The 15,707-nt window shown below is 36.1% G+C and overlaps 1 pseudogene; it reads right to left on the bottom strand.

Moving 5' to 3' along the window:
* Nucleotides 1-1,789: 1,789 nt before the first annotated feature.
* LOC149201709 (GPCR-type G protein COLD1-like) lies at nt 1,790-7,607 on the bottom strand (annotated as a pseudogene).
* Between the last annotated feature and the right edge of the window lie 8,100 nt (nt 7,608-15,707).

Genomic DNA, 15,707 nt, shown 5'->3' with positions numbered 1-15,707 from the left:
TAGACTGGTAGCAAAGGGTTATTCACAGCAAGAAGGAATTGATTTCGATGACACCTTTGCCCCTGTAGCTAAACTTAATACAATTAGAATGCTAATCTCTTTAGCAACAAAACATAAATGGAAGCTACACCAGTTAGATGTTAAATCTGCATTTCTGAATGGAGAATTAAAGGAAGAAATATATTTGGTACAGCCTCCTGGTTTTGTGAAAAAGGGGCAGGAGCATTTAGTGTGTAAACTGCATAAGGCACTTTATGGATTGAAACAAGCACCCAGGTCATGGTATGACAAAATTGATTCATTTTTTATTCAGCATAGCTTTCATAGGAGCCTCAATGATCCAAACCTGTATACCAAGATAAATAAACAGAGGCAAATCATTTTGATTTCTTTGTATGTGGATGACATGATAATAACAGGGAATGCAAATAATTTGATCAAAGAAATCAAGCAGCAAATGTCACAGGTATTTGAAATGAAAGACCTTGGTGATCTTCATTATTGCCTAGGACTGGAAGTGTGGAAAGATTCTGGTCAAACTTTTCTAACTCAAGGAAAGTATGCCAGAACCCTGTTGGAAAGATTCAGAATGGAACAGTGCAAAACAACAGCAACACCATTGCAGCAGAATCTCAAGTTAAGCAGTGACGATGGCACAAAACAGGTGGATGCCACTTTGTATAGACAGCTAGTGGGAAGTCTGATATATCTTACGACAACTAGGCCTGATCTGGCATACTCTGTTAGTGTGCTGAGCCAGTTTATGTCCAGACCACTTGACAGTCACTGGAATGCAGCAAAATGTGTGTTGAGGTACCTTAGTGGTACTTGTAATTATGGTATTTTATACACTGACATTTCTGATGTTACTTTAGCAGGTTATTCAGATTCTGATTGGGCAGGCAACCTGGATGATCGTAGATCCATCACAGGTTATGCATTTAGTATTGGATCCGGGGTTATTTCATGGAGTAGCAAAAAGCAAAGCACTGTAGCATTATCATCATGTGAAGCAGAGTACCAGGCGTTGTGTGCAGCTACATGCGAAGCCATCTGGTTGAGGAGATTGCTCAGTGATGCAGGCGAAGGACAAAAAGAAGCAACCAGCATCAAAACTGACAACCAAAGCACAATAAAGCTCGCATACAATCCAGTTTTCCATAAGAATACTAAACACATAGATACTCAGTTTCACTTTATACGAGAAAAGATACAGTCTAAGGGAATTTGTGTGGATTATTGTAATACTTGTGATAATTTCGCTGATATTTTTACTAAGCCTCTAGGGCGAGTAAAGTTTGAGTTATTTAGAGGGATGTTAGGTGTGCAAAATAACCCTTTCTCCATTAAGGGGGGGAGTTAGAAATAATGGAGAAATGGTTATGTGGTTGTAACGTACCTTCTTAGTTTAGGAGTTGTTCCTAGAATTTAGGAGGTTGTTTTCAGCTACCTATTTTCCAGTCATGTATTTAATATGTAATATTCATTCATGTAATGTAGAGTGAATGAGAGAGAGAGAGTCTCCTCCTTGTTTGAGTGCAGTCTCCAGGTGATGTACACACCTGTGAGCTGCAACTCCTTATGTTAATTCAAAGTTTGATTATTTTTATCTTAGATGGCATGAAGCTATTGAAAATCAGTGTGCCTTTGCCTTCTGGGACTTCACCACAACAACAAGGCTCTATGCATGGTGAAGACAATGGTCACTTGCACTGCTACGAAACAACTTGCAGAATCCAATATCCTCATCTTTAGACCAATGCCATAGAAAGGTCCTATTGTATTGAAACTAAAAATCCAACAGAAACCTGAAAAGAGAATTGCCAATTTTCTAAAGCAACAACGACAAAAACCATTCGAAATTAAGCATATAAGTAACATTGATTGTTTTGCAAATGCACTTCTTAGAACTCCAAAATGGGAAATTTCATGAAACAATACCTCTTTAAAAATCTGTATCCATCACCACCAATCACCAACATGTCAGGATTATACTCTTTGGCAGCATTACATAGGACCTCCCTGGCATCTCCAATGCGAACTTCCATCTCCGAAGTCACCTGCGACAGTGGCAGAATTTATTTATTTATGATGAAACTACAGAGAAAAGGAAGATGGGAAAGGTTGCAGAATGCCATTGATGTTATATTCTAACTAGATTAAGTCAAGATTTTAATGGATATATTCTGGTTATCCCAAATTAAAAGAACTATGACATCAAAATCATGAAAGTGAGTGTAGTTATATAGTAAATATTATTTCAAAACTAAATAAAAAAATAAATTATTTATTATCTTATAATTAATATTTAAACCATTAAAAAATATTATTTAAAAAAAAAAATACAAAAACAAAAACAAAAACAAAAAAACGCGTAAACTACTACTTTGACTCCAACATGACCCATATCTCATCAATTTTTAGACTTGGGAAACAGTCTTAATATCATCGTGGGATTATGTATTTTCAATTTCGCAATATCACTAATTATAGCTCGATCCTCGTACACCATTCACCATCTAAATTTATTGCGGGACAACGTAGCCCAAAAGAAAGAGCTTGAAGGCTGGAGCAATTCCGCGATAATTTCAACGAATAGAACGAGACAGGACACACTGCGGATGTTTTTTTGTAATATTGCTCGTCCTCTTGAACAGAACATACAACAGTTCCAACAAGTCGCTCGAAAAAGGATCTTGCCTCCAACTTCGGTCTTGAACCTTGAATTCGCTCCATCTCCATACGAGATAGAATAATTTTCTTTTTTTTTTCCCACACATGCATCCATAGATTGCAATAGTTACCCACGGGGCTCTGCTTCTCGTATCCGGATTATCAACGATTATACTCCCATTCTGGCAGGTGCATTTTTTGGGACAGGGTCTTAGAATCTGGTATTCTAAATCTGCTTTCTATTATTGTGGCTAGCGACCTTAATCTGTAACAAAGTTTGGGGTCATAAGGTGAAATCTGATTCCTTGGAAACTTTTTTCAAAAATCTATTTTTTTGCTCTGTCCCTCCGAGATATTCTTCCATCTAAGATTGTTCCTACCTGGAGCAATGGATGGCACTTCGAGATATTCTTCCATCTAAGATTGTTCCTACGTGGAGCAATGGACGGTCGAGGATTGAATATATCTCTAAGCGATTGGATAGATTCATGGTTAAAGACCAGCTGGTTTCTGGATTGACTGATCTCCAATCTTCAATTTATCCTTCTTTTACCTCAAACCATTTTCCAATCCTTTTATCCTGGACTCGAGACAAGGGCCGCAAGGCTTATCCTTTTAAATTCAACCATACGTGGTTGTCACACAAGGACTTCAATGATATCATACACAAGGTTTGGAATGGACAATATCCTTCGCTTGGCCGTATAGATCTTTTATGCAATAAGCTACCATGTCTTAAGAGGGAGGTTCGCAAAGGGTGAATTTAAATTGATTGTAGATTTCCGGAATATTTGGGAATCAGAGGGACATGGGTGCGGCCAATTTTTTGACCGCGCCAATGTCCGTCGAATTCCAAAATATTTCGGGAATCTGCAATCGACTTAAGGATGACCAGTTCGCAAATAGATCAAAGACCAAAGAATTGTTGACTCCCATAAATTGGATCTCATAGAAGCCTTTTGTGGATTCTTTTTGATTTGGACGATCATATGTTCACCTCTAAAGCGCAGAGGATGCAAATTTTAGAATTGGATGCACAGAAAAGAGACTTATACAAGGCACACAAATTGGCTTGGAGACTAAAAACTCAGGCAATATGGGTTGAAGTTGGTGACCGAAATTCGAAATTCTTTTACATATTTGCATCTATGAGGTGCAAGGTAAATGGAATCTAGAACATTTGTGGAGTTGGGGGTTATGTTCTCACCTCACAATCTGATATTGAATAGGGCGCATTCCTTCATTTCAGAACTCTTTTCTCTGAAAAAGATCTTGTTTTTAGAGACCAAATGGATTTAATTAATCAAATGTCCTTGATGTTACAGGAGTCTGAGAATGACATTCTAGGAAGACCTATTTCGACCGAGGAATTACATTTTGTTCTTCTTGCATGTGCCAAGGAAAAAAGTCCTAGACCGGACGATTGGGGGGTCGAGCTATACATTCATTATTTTGGTCATATATCACAGGATCTTCTAAACGCTGTGGAAGAATCTCCGATTAAGGGATATGTTTCAGGTGATATCAATGCTACTTTTATAGCATTAATCCCCAAAAAAAATACCCCGATCTCTTTTCTCGATTTTCGGCCTATATCCCTTTGCAATTTGGTCTATAAACTGATTTCTAAACTTATTGTTGTTATACTTAAAGCTCTCATTTCAGATCATATATCACTGAAAAAGTTTGGCTTTATTGAGAGGCGTCAGATTCAAGATGTGGTGGCTATAACGTAGGAAGTTTTACGCTCTATTAAGGTCAAGAGACTTAAAGCTTGCCTAATGAAGATTGATATTACCAAGGCTTTTGATAGTGTCGACTGGGAATTTCTTAGACTGATTTCCTATAAAATTGGTCTTAATATCCACAATGCTAACTGGATTTTAGCTTGTGTATCCTCGACCAATTTTGTTGTGATTATTAATGGCCTACCTACTAAGTTTTTCAAAGCTCACTGGGTATTAAGGAAAGGATGTGCTTTATCCCCAGTTCCATTCATTCTTATTATGGAATCTCTCAGCAGGAAAATCTAAGATTCCAGGGACAAAGGCTTGATCAAGGGCATCATTATGAATAGACAGATCTATATTACTCATTTGATTTTTGTTGATTATCTCCTGCTCCGTGGTGATTCTTCTTTCCCTGAATGGTCACAATTTCATGATATTTTAAACATTTTCGGATCTGCTTCGGGACTTATCAAGAACTCACACAAATCTAAAGCGATTTCTTCACAAGTGTCTGGGGATTGATGTATCATATTTGTGGTTTATTTGGGATTTCCTCACTTGATGTGGACTTTGGATTTCAATATTTTGGTTTCCAAATTAAACCAAATCTATACAAAATCGTTGATTGGAGTTGGATAATTAAAAAAATTGACATCAAATTAAAAAATTGGACTTTCAGGTGGCTCTCCATTGGGGGTAGGCTCGTTTATCAAAGTTGTACTTCAGTATTTATCTGTTTACTAGATGCATCTCTATATGTTGCCATTGGAGATCATACATAAAATTGACGCAATTCTTGCTAGATTTCTCTGGTCTGGTAAAGAGCAACCATGTAAGATCCATTTGGCTAGACTGTCTCTTTTATCTAAAGTTGTTGAACAAGGGGGTTGGGGGATCCTAGGCACCCTATCTTTTAATAAGGCTTTCATATGCAAAATTTTGTGGAGAGGATTGTTGGGTAGGTGTTTATGGTCTCAAATCATCAAAGATAAATATTTGAGCTATCAGGACTTTGAAGTCTGGATTAAAGGTGGTGCTAAAATCCCTTCCTCATTTTCATTTATATGGTGCAGTATGATAAAACGAAGGCATTGCTTATTTGCGGGGCTTTGCTGGGAGGTCGGTGATCGCAGTAGGATCGTGGTTGGGCTCGACATTATTGGTGGTACCCAAGGGGTATGTACGCTATTTCTTCCTCTCTTACAACACTTGCATGACAAAGGAATTTATCTTTTATCTCGTATTGTTTCTTTTCAAGCTCACTCTCCATATCTTCAGACTTTGCTCCAGGCAAAGGATATGGATCTTTTGGGTCTTCTGGCTACCGAATGGACTCTTTATATTAGACAGATTGAGGCTGCAGGTATTTATATTTCAGATAAGATTGATAAGATGAGATGGGCTGGACAAGTCCATAAGAACCTGATTGCGACCAAAGACATTTATAGGTCCATTTCCATCCCAGCTAATCCTTCTGTGGAGCTATCCTGGTTCCACAAATCCTGGAAATGGAACTTCCCATTGAAGCTTAAATGTTTCGGTTGGCTGGTATTGAACGACAAAGTTCTCACTTGGAAGAATTTAGTTTGCAGAGGTTTCATTGGTCCTAGTATCTTCATGTTGTGCAAGCAAAATTCGGAAGATGTTGAACACCTCTTCATGAACTGTCCGGTTTCCACAGAAATTTGGTTTTCAGTCCTCAGTGTATTCCAGATTGTGGAGGATTGGAAGCATAATACATTGTTGACATGTTTTAAGCACTGGTTTCAGACACAACAAGTTTTTGGTACCCTGCCTTTTTTCATCATTTGGGGCATATGGCGCTGCAGGAACCTTATCATTTTTTAAGATAAGCAATATGATATTAGATACACTATTATGGGGATTGTTTCTCATTTTTCTAAGATAGGACCTATGAAACAAATTAAAAAATCTAGAAAGGTCATATTGCAAGACATCTGGAATGAATATTTGATGGGTTTCTTTGATGGGGCTTGTAAATCTGGACCGTGTGGAGGTGGTGTTCTCATTGCTACTGAACCTGATTAGTTTTATCAATTTTTGTTGGAGGGTGGTTCAAGTTCGAACAACAAAGCGGAAATCATCGCACTATAGGGGTTGCTATACACTGCTAATTGGCTCAACATTTCCAATCTGCATATTTTCAGGGACTCTAAAGGATGCATTGATTGGATAAAGGGTTTGTCATGTTTCCAGCCTCATCTTCTAACCTATTGGATGAAGCACATTCGTATCTTAACCAATTCATTTCAGCGCATTGATTTCAACCATATATATAGGGAGCAGAACCTCATTGCTGACATATTCTCCAAAAGGGGCGTTTCAGCACCTCTTGGAGTCATTCATTATGTTGTATACAATTGGGACTCCAGATTTGATTTCAGCTCTATTCCGATCTCTTAGATAGGACTAGCATATGTCTCTTTTTTTTTCTTTCTTGTTTTTTGTATCAAAGCACTTCTGAACAGTGGATGATAGCACAACAGTCGGTCTATGTTTTGATTTTTTGTTTGGGTTTCTTGCTGATAAGTTTTAGTAACTTATCCTAGGACAGAATCATGTAATTGTACTTTTTTTAGTAATATTAAAGAATGTGTTTTTTCCGACTGAAAAAAATAATCCCCTTCGTCAAATACCCTGATGAAAAGAGACAAATAGTTGTAGGGTAAATTCATTGCTCTAAAACCAAAAAGCACAGCCATGACCATGACACCTATCACTCCAACTATGTTGACTAGTTGAGGCATTGTGAAAATACCTTTGTATGGGGAAGGCATAGGGAAGTGAATGCCCATGTGCCAAAATGCATAGAGAAAAGTCAATAGGAACAAAATTTCTCCCAATTTTGCTTGTTCTTTGCCTACACCATTATTGCAAAGCATCAAATAGCAATGGTAATAAGGCAGAATGAACAGGAGTAATGTAACCAGACAAAACAAGTCCATTTTCCAATTTATCCACCTTGCCATTGTAGAGGGGAGAGGTATGATTTAGAACAAAACGAGCTTGAAAAAATTGCTAGAGAAGGCAAAAACAATGCTAAAGAGGATTTGGAGGAGAGCCTATTTCTCTTTATATTTTTTGTACAATTTGCGGTTGAGGAACCAGAAGCATGTCCATCCCAATGCTTCCAATGATCCCAACACTACAATTCCTTCGCATATTGCCCATCCCCGTCCCATGTCCACAGTAAAAGGTTTTGAGTTCAAATTTTGGCTCCCCGACACACCTCGTAGACCATAACTGAACTTGGAAAGGTGATTTTGTGTGTATTAAGGTCATTTGCAAATCACAAGTCTAAAGAAAGACTTGTCAAAGTCCAATAAAGAAATGGTGGCCTTTTGGGGATAATCTGTCTCCAGTAAGTATTCAATTAGGTATTGTCTTTTTGGTAGAAACACCCCTTACCTAGGGTTGGATGAGCTATTTTATACTTTTATGTTAATAATATTATATTTAGAAATTGAATTTTTACCATTTATTTTATTAAATTAAAATTGTAAAATTTTATTTTTTATATATATTTATATAAAATATTACATTCAATTAATTATTTTAATGGGAAAATAAAAAATATATAAATATTTCCCAATAAATTAATAAATATTCATAAACTATTTTTTAACTTATAAAATTATCAATGAAAAACATCAAATTTATATAGAAAATTATATGTATATATAAAAACCATGTCTATATAATATATATAGACATGGATACATGTGCCCGGAGAACGCTGTAAATTTCTGACGGCAGACTTCATAAATTTGATGATATCAATTTATGAATTCGTTGAGGCAATGATGTTAAAAATTCTTCAATTTCAACAACGATTCTTCTATATGCGGAATAACTGAAAAGAATCATTAAATCTTAATGCCCAGGGATACGAGTTACCTCCAGCCATTGGTGATGTATTGATGCAGGCCACAGTCCACAAGCTTCTTCTTCAGCACTCCAGCTTCAATCCAAGCAAAAAGAAAAAGAACACAAAAGATCTGAAGGCACTTCCAAGCTCTGCTATCTCAGCTAGATGGTGTAAAACTGAAGGGGATTGAGATATAAGCTTGGGGACCAAACAGATGAATTTATAGCTAAGCTTCCATCAAGCTTCTGATAGCTATGTGTCAGATGTCCCACAGATCAAGGCAGAGAACTCCAGATGGGAGTAATGGACCACTTCAGTAGCTCCTAACAATAAATTTATTAGCTGCAGTTGATTTCCTTAACTTAAGGAAACTACTGCAGTTGGTTTCCATAAGTTAAGGAAAGACTGCAGTTTAAATTCCATAATTGTAGGCAGCAATTATTGCAAAACTTAATGGAGCTAACATTCTCCCACTTGGTCCATACTTCCAAACTTAATGTCTCAAAAACCATTGATAATCTTTATTTAAAGTAATAGATACATAAATCATGGCGATAAGTCCTCTAATGACGAGTATTATCTTCCATGTATTACTATGTATTTATTCTTATTATAATTTATGTGGCAACAATTTCTTAATGAATAAACCTTATGTTTATTCTTGGTCCTTCTTAAATGAATTTTCTCAAATCAACTTAAGGTGCACATAAATATGAGAAAAAACATCACAATAATTAAGAATTTCATTAACATTGTCCATACAATGAAAAACTGCATAATGGAACCAAGTCCCATATTCAATACATGATCCTTGAATTTAAACGGTGGCATGCCCTTAGTCAAAGGATCAGTGATCATTAACTCAGTGCTGACGTGCTCAATGACCACTTTCTTTTCTTTAACACGTTCCCTTATAGCTAAAAACTTAATGTCGATGTGTTTATTTCGACTCCCACTTTTTTAGCCATAAAACCAGCAGCTGAATTATCACAATATATTCTCAATGGCTTAGAGATAGAATCCATAATTCTAAGCCCAGAAATGAAATTCTTAAGCCATACACCATGTAAAGCAGCCTTAAACAGGATATACATAAGCATGTAGTCTTTGGTCCCTTGAAGGTACCTCATTACTTTCTTTGCAGCTCTCCAGTGGTCTAAACCTGGATCACTCTGACATCGTCCCAACATTCCCAATGGGAGCTACACTTGGTGAACAATCCTTCATCCGAAATCTCTCTAAAATTTTATTAATATAGGTTTCCTGTGACAGACCCAAGATGCCTCGAAATCTGTCTCTATGGATCTTAATGCCAATAACATAAGATGCCTCACCTATATCCTTCATATCAAAACTTTTAGAGAGGAATTGTCTCACCTCATGTAGCAAACCCTTATCATTGGTTGCTAGCAAAAAGGTCATCCACAAGAAAACAAATTTTACTCCCACTAACCTTCAGGTATATACATTGATCCATAATGTTTTCTACAAAACCAAAAGAAGAAATTACATTATGGAATTTCAAATACCATTGGCGGGATGCTTGTTTTAAACCATATAATGACTTTTTGAGCTTGCAAACCAATTGCTCATCATCACTAGAGGGGAATCAATGAAGATGTGTTATTAATGAAGAAGTGTTGTCAATCATTAATGACGAAGTGTTATCAATGAAGAAGTGTTAATAACTATCGTCTTTTAGTGCCAGTGTGAACATGCATTGAATCATATGTGACATTGTTTTGTAAATTAATGCAGTAAAGACCATTAGACAAAATACCATTCCCAACATAATCAGATTTATAGAATAGACTGAAAGATTCTTTTCTGAAAAGTTTAAGGAATATCCAAAAGGTACAAACCTTGAAACTGAGATCAAGTTTCTAGAAAAACTTGGAACATAAAAAAGTCTTTTCTAACTCCAAAACAAAACCACTACTTAAAGCTAAATAACATGTTCCTATAGCTTCCACATGCGAGCCCATCTTGTTTCCTGATAAGATGCTTTGCTCACTTCCCACTGGCTTCCTTAGGTTCTGCAAACCCTTTGTCTGCAAGCCATTTCTGATATTTGGCGCATTCCTTCTTTATGTGTCCCTTCTTCTTACAGAAAAAACACTTGGAAACCTTCTTGATATCGGCTTGGGGAGGTACTTTACCTTTCCCTTTCCGATTGGCTTGAGATTTGCCCTTTCCACGCGTTGCCAGCATTGCACTCTCTCCCAGTTCCATCACCAGTCTCTCTTCCTCTTGAACACACATGGTCATGAGTTCATTAATTGACCATTTATCCTTATGTGTGTTGTATGAGATTTTGAAAGGTCCATATTGGTGCGGAAGGGTGTTCAGGATGTAGTGCACTAGGAAGGACTCCGATATTTCAACCTCGAGTTTCTCCAATTGAGCCACAGTGTCCCTCATCTGCATGATGTGCTCGCGCACACCTTTCACACTGGTGAGCCTTAGGGATGAGAACTTCATGATTATGGTGCTTGCTAGTGCATTGTCTGAAGAGACGAATTGTTCATCAATGGCCTTCAACAAGTCTCGGACCTTATCATGCTGATCAACGGAACCTCGAATACCAGCTGAAATTTTGGTCTTAATGAACATCATGCTTAGACGATTGGATCGCTCCCATCGTTCATAAAGCGCGACGTCCGCTGCAGTGCTGGTATTAGTGAGTGTCGATGGTTCATCTTTCCTGATAGCATAATCTATGTCCATCCACCCTAAATGAAGGAGAATTCTCTCCTTCCAAATCTTGTAGTTATCTCCCTTAAGTTCGGGAATGTCACAACGAATTTCAGAGAAATTTGCAGGTTGTACTGCTGCATCAAAAGGATCACATGCTTATGTTAAAATTGAGGCTTAATAACTTTCATGTTTTACCAATGTAAATCATGCAAAAAAAGAATTGAATCAAATGACATGAAAATTGCCTGTGGGCTAAATTTTCAATTCAAACAGATTCAATAAAACTTTATGAACTTTCATGTTTTACCAATTTAAAACATGCTAAAAAGAATTGAATCAAATGACATGAAAATTGCCTGTGGGCTAAATTTTCAATTCAAACAGATTCAATAAAACTTTATGATGATGCTAAAAAGAATTGAATCAACTGACATGAAAATTGCCTGTGGGCTAAATTTTCAATTCAAACAGGCTCAATAAAACTTTATGAACTTTCATGTTTTACCAATGTAAAACATGCTAAAAAGAATTGAATCAAATGACATGAAAATTTCCTGTGGGCTAAATTTTCAATTCAAACAGATTCAATAAAACTTTATGATGATGCTAAAAAAGAATTGAATCAAATGACATGAAAATTGCCTGTGGGCTAAATTTTCAATTCAAACAGATTCAATAAAACTTTATGATCTTTCATGTTTTACCAATGTAAAACATGCTAAAAAGAATTGAATCAAATTACATGAAAATTGCCTGTGGGCTAAATTTTCAATTCAAACAGATTCAATAAAACTTTATGATGATGTTAAAAAGAATTGAATCAACTGACATGAAAATTGCCTGTGGGCTAAATTTTCAATTCAAACAGATTCAATAAAACTTTATGATAAAACTTATTAATTCATAACTCCTGTGGGTAGGTTATGAAATTTTATCCTAATTAATTACATAAATATAATAAAGATTCCTGTAGAATAAAATTTATTATATTCAGTGTAATTAATTACAATTTAATGTCTAAATAAACTTTATGTGATCTTATCAAAATATATAATTTTATTTAATTAAAGATGTTGTGGCTATTCTTTAATTAAAATTATATGGATCACTAGACATTATTTTGTTGCATAAACAAAACTTAAGCAGAGAAGAAAAATAATGTTTATTGAAAAGAGTAAGTCAAAATGACATTTTAATAAACTCCATATAACTGCAATAATTCTTCACAAAATCAAAATTAAGGTTAAAGCAGTCAGTATTACCATAAATGACTGCAAAATGTTCAATTTATAAACAAAAATAGACCAGCAAACAAGCTATTTATTTCACAGATCTTTGAATTTCATGCGAAATAAACATAGAATAAAAACTGAATGCCCAAATGAGAAATAAACCATTTCTTATTTCTTCCTTAATTATAAATGTTCATTATTATAAATGTACTCTTGCAATATAGTTCCAAAGAGTAGAAAACTGAGATGCAGAAGATAAAGTTGAGCGTTAAATAAGCAATGTAAAATTACGCAATTTCCCACTTTAACATTTAATGCTCTCAGTCTCTGGATTAGTAAAACATCAAAGTTTTAAATTGAAATCCACTGAATTGAGATACTTCCAAATGAGCAAAAATGTAAATTTTACATTAAATATGTGATAAAAATTATAAAAAAATAAATGGCTACTCTACCCTAACCCAATATCATATGATACAACATAGAATATTTAGAGTGTTGAAATGGCCCATTATGGTAAACCATATGATATTATAACAATACGTGTATTATATTCCAAAACTAAAGTTGAGCAAGCCCCACATTTATAAAGCACATAAGTAATTAAAATAATTTAAAATAAAATATCATTAAATTTCCAAAATGTTCATATTTCACCGAAAACATCATTATGGTGAAACATAAAAACGTTGCATGGGTTAAGCTAAGTGGTACACTATGTAACCACTAATATGTCCAAATTCAAAGGACGAAAAAAAAAAATTTCTGCAATCTCAATAATTCGTTAATTAAATTGTAAATCTAGTAAATGCCATAAATCATGCCTAAATTGCAGTTTCAAAATGCCCAAATATATTAAAACGCCATTTGAATTAAAGCTTTCCCATGAAAACGAAACAGGAAATGGGGAAAGATGGTTGACTTCTTTTCTATTCTATTTCCAAGGGAAACATTCAGTTTAATATCAAGGATTTTATTAAACACAACGAAACACAAAAAAAATTCATAGAAAAATGAAAGCAATAGAGATACTCAAGCCAACTTAAAACACATGTGAATTTCGAAACATGTATTTTGTGTGCATAAAGGTAAAGCCAATTTAAAATCATGCAGCCGGTCCTTAAAACAGGTTCATATCTCAGACACATGATGGTATAGTCTATCTGTGACTCCTCTTTGCAACTGAGAGGTCTTGGGCTCCCAAGGGTTTACGAAAGAACCATGTAGCTGGCTGCTGGAAAACGAATTAGCTGGTCTGAGGCTCAAACAAATAGAATTGAAAGACGACCCATTTTCCATTAGCCTGAACGAAACCATAACACTCCCAGATTTTGATCTGGGAACCGGATTGATTGCACGAATCGACGAAGGAAACGAAACCGAAGCGGTTCCTCTGATGACTTCTGCCATTGCATATACAAAGCAAGGATGTCGTCGAAATGGGTATAAAACTAAATTTTCGACAATGGATACGAACTTTACCAGATCCTCTGATCTTATCTCTTTATCTCCGGTGGGGATCACAATCCTCAAAGACAGCCATTTCTGCCCCCATATAAATTTCAAACAGAAAACGTGGAATACATTAATTAATTAGAGAAGGAACGTGTTAAAGGCATCCAAACCCTCCGGCAAGAGCAGAAAGAAACCCAAAATTTCAAAAAATTATAGTTTGCCAGGCTGGGTGCAAGGGGAATTCCAAAACTGCTGTGGATCAGGATCTGACAGGTGAGCACTCGCACGTCTGACTTGCAGAAACTCGGAACCGAGTTAAGTTGGCTCACCAGCAGGTTCAAGCAGGGTTTGACTCAGGAGTACAAGCGTCTCCTAAAACAGCCTATCACGGTTGTTTTTTTATTTTAGAGGGCAATATAGGGTTTCCAGAAAAGTGGTCACTGATTCGATTCTTCCAGATTCACATTGAGAACAGAGGCACGGATATAACCAGTCCCGATAGCTCTGATACCAAATGTTAAAAATTCTTCAATTTCAACAACGATTCTTCTATATGCAGAATAACTGAAAAGAATCATTAAATCTTAATGCCCAGGGATACGAGTTACCTCCAGTCATTGGTGATGTATTGATGCAGGCCACAGTGCACAAGCTTCTTCTTCAGCACTCCAGCTTCAATCCAAGCAAAAAGAAAAAGAACACAAAAGATCTGAAGGCACTTCCAAGCTCTGTTATCTCAGCTAGATGGTGTAAAACTGAAGGGGATTGAGATATAAGCTTGGGGACCAAACAGATGAATTTATAGCTAAGCTTCCATCAAGTTTCTGATAGCTATGTGTCAGATGTCCCACAGATCAAGGCAGAGAACTCCAGATGGGAGTAATGGACCACCTCAGTAGCTCCTAACAATAAATTTATTCGCTGCAGTTGATTTTCTTAACTTAAGGAAACTACTGCAGTTGGTTTCCATAAGTTAAGGAAAGACTGCAGTTTAAATTCCATAATTGTAGGCAGCAATTATTGCAAAACTTAATGGAGCTAACAAATGAAGCAGAGGTGCAGTGATTCGACCATCCACAATTGCATCAAATACCTTCTGGGTGCTTTTCTGGGGTCATTTGATTGCAGATTTCCGGAATATTCGGGAATTCGATGGACATGGCGCGGTCTGGTCTGTCCTCGAAATCATCATGTTCGTTTTGAGTTTCTCCCGGATAAGTTTAGTTAAGTTTAGTTTTGAGTTTCTCCCGAATAAATTCATACAGAGGAAATAATTTAGAGCCATGGATTAATGTTTTGCAACAGGAGCAGCATGTGACTGTTAGAGCGCTCCGCGTAAGAAAGCACAATTGTTGTAATCTCCTCTTGAAGGTGGGATTCGAACTCTTTTAACTGCTTTACGATTTCAATCTCGTGGAATGCAAGTGGCGTCAAGAAATGTCTGTTTGAGGGCGGAGACAAGTGGGACGGAAGGGTTGTGGGGGGTTCTAAATATGTGTACATTGGAATACCCCTGGCAACCTTAATAAGTTGTTCTTTAATGGATTTAGGAAGATGGCATGCATCTGAAATGCTTGAGATGACTTCTAACACAACTTTCAGAAGAATTTGTTTCCATTGTCAAAGATCTATTGCCTGGTAGAGAGCGTATAAGTGCGATGTCAGCATGAGTTTCAATATATCCAGAGCTTCTTTAGTATTCAATGGCGAAGTCGTGTTGATATGAAGCGCAAATGGACCTGTACGATGCCAAAATTAGTTTCAACATATCCAGAGCTTCTTCAGTCTTCAATGGCGAAGTCGTGTTGATATGAAGAGCAAATGGAACTGTACGGAGGTTATCTTTTATAAATTGATGAATTATGTTTGCAACATAAATAACAATATAGTCTATCAGTTTATACTATTTTGTTTTAAAAATCTTAAAATTTCTACATATTTATAATTGTGAATTATATATTAATTTATTGTTATGTTAAGAGACTTTTTCATATGTATAATTTTTTTTTATTCAATTTAATAGGAAATGAA

The sequence above is a fragment of the Pinus tabuliformis genome, chromosome 2_1, assembly GCF_031772625.1.
Source record: "Pinus tabuliformis cultivar Carrire ecotype Pingquan chromosome 2_1, CPIR1, whole genome shotgun sequence".
NCBI classification, from domain to species: domain Eukaryota; kingdom Viridiplantae; phylum Streptophyta; class Pinopsida; order Pinales; family Pinaceae; genus Pinus; species Pinus tabuliformis.
This window is presented reverse-complemented; position numbering and strand designations above follow the sequence as displayed.